Genomic DNA, 7,821 nt, shown 5'->3' with positions numbered 1-7,821 from the left:
TATGGTTATCTATGTATTTTGTTGTGTTCATGTTTAAATCTGGATCAGTGGTATCAGAGCGGTCTGCTTTTTCTCTATTTTTCTTTACATGTCCCTAACGAGGTCGGGATATAAGGAGTTAGGGCTTGAACTCGCCGAACCTTTGCAAGACCAGCCTCGCAAATCCTGACGGCCTCCCATGGCAGATGAAAAGAAAGACGAGAGGGCAGGATATCCTATCAAAATCTTGCTCGAAGAAGCCCTCGAGCGACAAAGGAACGCGATGATGGACAACTTTGCCCAGATCCTTCAGCAGCTACCCAGGGGTGATGCATCGGCTTCCAACAGCTACTCTGGAAATACCACACCGTTTAAGGTACAAGTTAATTTTGAAATCCGCATATTTGAGGGTCAGATAGATGCAGATGCTGTCAATAAATGGTTAAATCTACTAGAGGGTTATTTTTATGTTCATGATTTTTCCAATTGGGAAAAGATTATTTTCGCTCTTCTCAAAGCAGTCCCCCATGTCAAGGACTGGTGAGAAACCTACTGCGAGCAGAAGGATGAAAGTACAGTCTCACTAATTTCGGCCACACCCACTTGGAATTCATTCCGAGATGCCATCAAGGAGCAGTACTACCCTGTCGGAAGCTATGAGGATCAATACATAAAGTGGACCACGCTGCGGCAGGGAAGGGACCAAGACGTGCCAGAATTTACCAATATTTTCCATACCCTTTGCAAAAAGTTGGGTATCAAGGATTCAGAGCAGTATTTGGTACTCAAATACCGCGGCTACCTACATAAGTACATCCAGGAAAAAATAGAATTCCTAAACATCTCCTCGCTCAGCACTGCATACCGATATGCCATCAGGGTCGAGCAAAAGTTTAAACAGAAGAAGAGTGACTTTGGATCTGCGAATCCGAAGCAATGGAAAGGTACCTCCAAACTGTAGCACAAAAGACAAAGCCAAGCAGGGTGGCCCAAGACAACCTGCCAAAGCTGAAAGCAAAGAACAACGCCACGAAGCCGAAAAAGGACATGAGAAAGTGGTGTGAGTTCCATAAGAGCTCCACTCACAACACAAGTGAGTGTCAGGCCAAGCAGTCACTGGTGTCTGAGCTAAAGGTTTAAGAATCGGATGCATGTTCCGACTCTGATTCAGAACCCAACAAGGGGAATGACAAAGGGAAGCACATTATCGATGCAGAGCCTGACGCCACCGTTGCCACCATGAAGATCCAGAAGGAGGAACCCAAAGATCCAGAGGAGGAGGAGCGTCTCTTCCACTCCCAGATGTGGGTAAAGGGCTCCCCGCTATAGTTCATTGTCGACAGCGGGAGCCAAAAGAACCTCATTTTGGCAGAGGTCGTGAAGCGGCTGGGCTTACCAACCACAGCACATCCACAACTGTACACCATAGGGTGGCTTCACCAAGGACGGGATCTTCGCATGAGCCAACAATGTCACCTTCCATACAACATCAAGCCCTTCACAGATGAGGTATTGTGTGACATTACTCCCCTTGAAGTTTGTGAGGTATTACTAGGACAACCATACTTGTGGAAGCAACATGTTGTGTATGAATCAAGGCCCCGTGCTGTTATTGTTACTTTGGGAAATAAGTTGTACATGATACCGAAGGTAGCACCGCCTACCGCCATCTCTTTGGTTACTGCAAAACAATGCAGTAAGCTCATTTCCAAAACCGGGAAATTTGGTTTCCTGATGATACGCCCTCAAGGAAAGAAGAAGATGGTCGCCACGACCTCCAGACAGGGCCTCTTCGCACAACAACTACAAATGGACAAGGTTGTGAAGGAGTACGAGGACATCTTCACCTCCCCCGTAGGGGTTCCTCTGCACTATCAAGTGAAGCACTCCATCGATTTGACCCCAGGTGCGCCACTGCCCAATGGGCCAATCTATTGGCGCTCCGTGCTGGAGAATGATGAAATCAAGAGGCAGATTTAGGAGCTGCTGCAGAAAGGTCACATCCATCCGAGTTCATCGCTCTGTGGGAGCCCAATCGTGTTGGTACAGAAGAAGGATGGGACTTGGAGACTCTGTATTGACTATCGGGTGTTGAACAAGATCATTGTCCGTAATAGGTACCCGATCCCACGGATTGATGACCTCCTAGACCAACCGAAGGGGGGAAAATATTTTAGCAAGATCGATTTGAAGTCAGGATATCACTAGGTATCAATCGAACCCTCCGATGTGTGGAAGACTGCCTTCAAAGCCAAGGAGGGCCTTTTCGAATGGTTGGTTATGCCTTTCGAATTAACGAATGCTCCTGCAACCTTCATGAGGCTAATGGATGACCTCTTGTAGCCATTCACCAACTCATTTGCAGTGGTATACCTAGATGACATCCTGATCTTCAACCAGAGTTGGGAAGAGCACCTCCACCACATTCGACAGGTTCTCCAAACACTGCGGCAACACAAGTTATGTGCCAATTTGGAGAAATTCATTTTTGGCATGACCCAGGTTTAGTATCTAGGATACATTATTGATGAACAGGGGGTGCATGTGGATCCAGCCAAGATACAAGTCATTCGGGATTGGCCATCTCCAACCACTTTGACAGAGCTTCATAGCTTTCTAGGTCTTTCCAACTTCTATCGCAGGTTCGTGTTGGGATTTTCTCATATCACTTGGCCTTTGAGTCAAGTCACCAAGGGAGGAGTGAAAGAAAATTTCTTTTGGTCTAAATCTCAACATAAGGCATTCACAGAGTTGAAATATTTCCTCTGCTCGGCACCAGTGCTCGCATTACCAGACTTGCAACAACCATTTGAGGTCAATAGAGATGCCTCTGACTATGCTATTAGGGCAGTCCTTACTCAACACGGGCATCCAGTGGCATATCACAGTGAGACACTTTCAGACACAGTTCGGAAGTATCCCACTTATGACAAAGAGATGTATTCTATTGTGCAGGCCTGCCGACAATGGAAGCATTACATTTTGGGGAAGGAAACGGTCATCCACACAGACCACCAACCCTGCAGTTCATACAGACCCAAGGGAAATTGCAGAATGATCGCCATTAGAAGTGGTCCACATACCTACAACAGTTCCATTCGAATATCAAGTATAAGAATGGCAACACCAATAATGTTGCAGATTGCGTTAGTCGACCACCGATCATGGCATTAACCACCGTGCTCAACTCTTGTGGGCACGAGACTTTTGATTGGTCACTTCTCTACAAAAGCGACCCATAATTCGGCCACACATACCAGATACTCTTGGAGGGTCAGCATTTTCCAGATTTTCACCTCCAGAATGCCCTATTATGCCACCTGGGTCACCTTTGTGTTCCTTCAAGAGAGCGTGCCAAGATGATTCAGGAAGCACACTACAGTCGGGTTGTTGAGCATTTCAGGGTCGAGAAAACGATGGCATTACTGCAGAAGTATTTCCATTGGCCGAATCTTCGACAGGATGTCAGGAAGTACATCAGATCATGCATTGCCTGCGCAATTGCCAAACCAACCATCAAGAAGCAAGGCCTCTATACCCCGCTGCCTACCTCGAGTCAACCTTGGGAATCCATCTCCATGGATTACATGTCAGCCTTCCTTCCACTAAGCATCGAAACGACTCTGTTTTTCTGGTCGTTGACAGGTTCTCGAAGATGGCCATTATGGCGGCCTGCAAGAAAAATATCACAGTAGAAGCCACTACTAAACTCTTCTTTGAATGAGTGTGAGTACACTTTGGGATCCCACAGTCTATCATCTCAGATCAGGACAACAGGTTCCTCAGTACATTTTGGTCCAGTCTCTGGTTGATGCTTGACACCAAACTCACTAAATCCACAGCCTTCCATCCTCAAACTGATGGCCAGACAGAGGTTGTCAACAGGATGATCATACACATTATGTGCATGTACAACTCAAAGCATCCACGCACATGGGACGAGAGCCTCCCCTATGTTCAGCACAGCTACAACTGGGCTCTCCACAGCTCGACTGGCCACAGCCCTTTTCAGGGGGGCTTGGGATTCCATCCACCATGTCCCATTGATGTGGCCATGCCATTTGCAGCCACTCACGGAGATTCAGCTCATATCCAGTCCGAAATAGATATGGCAAACAGCTTCATTGAGCACACCCAACATATTCGCTAGCAGGTCCATGACATTCTAGAGAAATCAAATTCCAAGTACAAGCAGCGACATGATCAACATCGGGTGCCACACAAGTTTTAGGTGGGCAACAAAGTCTGGTTGAATTTGCAAAAGGAACGCCTTACCGGAGCTTATCGCAAACTTAGACCACTCCGATATGGTCCTTACACCATTACCAAGGCTGTGGGAGACAATGCATTTGAGCTCAGCATTCCCCCATTCTTGGGCCTGCACCCAGTGTTCAATGTGGACCGCCTTCGGCCATACTTTCCACCATTACTAGACACATCCGACATTACAGAACAACTCACACCCACAAAGTTAAATCCAGATTGCATGGAAGAAGCTGCAACTGATCGGATCATGGACACATAGATCAATCACACTCTCCAACAGAATAACCAACTATATCGAGTTGTCAAAGCAGGCCAAGTCCTTCACCAGGGAAAGTGGCTCACCAGGGACCAAGTTCAGTAGAAGTTTCCTCATCTCATGGAGGAACTCAACACAATGGGGACCATTGCTTCCTAAGTGGGGAGGAATGATCCTGGTGGATATTGGTGGCCACCCGCCAAGTCCACTTGGAACCCCACCATTGTTTCTTTCAGCTTTTTAGTTTCCTTAATTGTATCACAATTTACTATTTTTAGCAGTTTTTCGGGTCCTGAACTTTCGGAGTCATTTTGAGGCCCTAAATGATGTTTTTTGCAAAAACTAGGAGCAACATGGGTCCATGGACCGATGTTGCTCTTCCCAAAGTTGTAGTTCTCAGATAGATCTTTCTAACAAGATATTGTGTGCATCAAATGGAGATCGTATGCCAAAGTTACGACCTCTGGAAGTTGATGTATCAATTTACCTAAATGGGGCCCACAATTTGGCGTTTCATCTTCTAGGGTTAGGTTTTTGGATGTTTAGGGTTTTCCATTGTTTCTCAACAATAAATAGGCCTTCGAGCCTCATTGTAACACAGTTCAAAGGCATGTAGCTGCCACATCTCTTCTCAGAGATAAGCTACCATCGCCCTAGCTGGTTTATTTCCATTTCTGTTTGTAAGCATATTTCAATATTTTACATTAATGAAATGAAGTATTATTTCTGGTGCATCTTTGTGTATATGGTTATCTCTGTATTTTGTTGCATTCCTGTTTAAATCCAGATCATTGGTCTGTGTGTCCATGATCCGATCATTTGCAACTTTTCCATGCAATCTGGATTTAACTCTGTGGGTGTGAGTTGTTCTGCAATGTCGGATGTGTCTAGTAATGGTGGAAAGTATGGTCGAAGGCGGTCCACATTGAACACTGGGTGCAAGCCAAGGAATGGGGGAATGCTGAGCTCAAATGCATTGTCTCCCATAGCCTTGGTAATGGTGTAAGGACCATATCGGAGTGGTCTGAGTTTCCGATAGGCTCCGGTAAGGCGTTCCTTTTGCAAATGCAACTAGACTTTGTCGCCCACCTGAAACTTGTGTGGCACCTAATGTTGATCATGTCGCTGCTTGTACTTGGCATTTGATTTCTCCAGAATGTCATGGACCTGTTTGCGAATATGTTGGATGTGCTCAATAAAGCTGTTTGCCTTATCTATTTTGGACTGGACATGAGCCGAATTTACGTGAGTAGCTGCAAATGGCATGGCCACATCAATGGGACATAGTGGCTGGAATCCCAAGCCCACCTGAAAAGGGTTGTGGCCAGTCGAGCTGTGGAGAGCCCAGTTGTAGCTGTGCTGAACATAGGGGAGGCTCTCATCCCATGTGCGTGGATGCTTTGAGTTGTACATGCGCAGAATGTGTATGATCTTCATGTAAACAACCTCTATCTGGCCATCAGTTTGAGGATGGAAGGTTGTGGACTTAGTGAGTTTGGTTTCGAGCATCGACCAGAGACTGGACCAAAATGTACTGAGGAACCTGCTATCCCGATCTGAGATGATAGACTATTGGATCCCAATGTGTACCCACACTCGTTCAAAGAAGAGTTTAGCAGTGACTTTTGCTGTGATATTATTCTTGCAGGCAACCATAATGGCCATCTTCGAGAACCTGTCGACGACCAAAAAAACACAGTCGTTTCCATGCTTAGTGGAAGGAAGGCCTGACATGTAATCCATAGAGATGGATTCCCAAGGTCAACTAGGGGTAGGCAGCGGGGTATAGAGGCCTTGCTTCTTGATGGTCGATTTGGCAATGGCGCAGGCAGTGCATGATCTGATGTACTTCCCGACATCCTGTCGAAGATTCGGCCAATAGAAATACTTCTGCAGTACTGCCACCGTTTTCTCAACCCCGAAATGGCCAGCAGCCCGACTGTAGTGTGCTTCCCAAATCATCTTGGCACGAGGAACACAAAGGTGACCCAGGTGGCATAACAGGTCATCTTGGAGGTGAAAATCTAGGACATGTTGACCCTCCAAGAGTGTCTAGTTTGTGTGGTTGAATTTTGGGTCGCTTTTGTAGAGAAGTGGCCAATCAAAAGTCTCGTGCCCACAAGAGTTGAGCACAGTGGTTAATGCCATGATCGGTGGTCGATTGAGGTAATCTGCAACATTATTTGTGCTACCTTTCTTATACTTGATATTCAAATGGAACTGTTGCAAGTATGTGGACCACTTCTGATGGCGATCATTCTGCAATTTCCCTTGGGTCTGTATGCACTGCAGGGGTCGGTGGTCTGTGTGGATGACCGTTTCCTTCCCCAAAATGTAATGCTTCCATTGTCGGCAGGCCTGCACAATGGAATACATCTCTTTTTCATAAGTGGGATACTTCCGAACTGTGTCTAAAAGTGTCTCACTATGATATGCCATTGGATGCCCGTGTTGAGTAAGGACTGCCCCAATAGCATAGTCAGAGGCATTTGTCTCGACCTCAAATGGTTATTGCAAGTCTGGTAACGCGAGCACTGGTGTTGTGCAGAGGCGATCTTTCAACTCTGTGAATGCCTTTTGTTGATATTCTGACCAAAAGAATTTTGCTTTCACTCCTCCCTTGGTGACTTGACTCAAGGGCCAAGTGATATGAGAAAATCCCAACACGAACCTGCAGTAGAAGTTGGCAAGACCTAGAAAGCTGCGGAGCTCTATTAGAGTGGTTGGAGATGGCCAATCTTGAATGACTTGGATCTTGGATGGATTCACATGCACCCCCTGTTCATCAATAAAATATCCTAGATACTGAACCTGGGTCATTCCAAAAGTGCATTTCTACATAACTTGTGTTGCCGCAGTGTTTGGAGAACCTGCCGGATGTGGTGGAGGTGCTCTTCCCAACTCTGGCTGAAGATCAGGATGTCATCCAAGTATACCAGTACAAATGAGTTGGTGAATGGCCGCAAGATGTCATCCATTAGCCTCATGAAAGTTGCAGAAGCATTCTTCAATTTGAAAGGCATAACCAACCATTCGAAAAGGCCCTCCTTGGCTTTGAAGGAAGTTTTCCACACATCGGAGGGTTCGATTGGTACCTGGTGATATCCTTACTTCAAATCAATCTTGTTGAAATATTTTGCCCCCTTCAGTTGGTCCAAGAGGTCATCAATCCGTGGGATCGGGTACCTATTGCGGACAGTGATCTTGTTCAGTGCTTGATAGTCAATACAGAGTCTCCAAGTCCCATCCTTCTTCTGTACCAACACGATCGGGCTCCCACAGGGCGGTGAACTTGGATGAATGTGACCATAAAAAATTTT

This window comes from Pinus tabuliformis, chromosome 5_2 (genome assembly GCF_031772625.1).
Source record: "Pinus tabuliformis cultivar Carrire ecotype Pingquan chromosome 5_2, CPIR1, whole genome shotgun sequence".
Classification (NCBI taxonomy): domain Eukaryota; kingdom Viridiplantae; phylum Streptophyta; class Pinopsida; order Pinales; family Pinaceae; genus Pinus; species Pinus tabuliformis.
The sequence above is the reverse complement of the archived record's forward strand: the minus strand, read 5'-3'. Positions refer to the sequence as shown.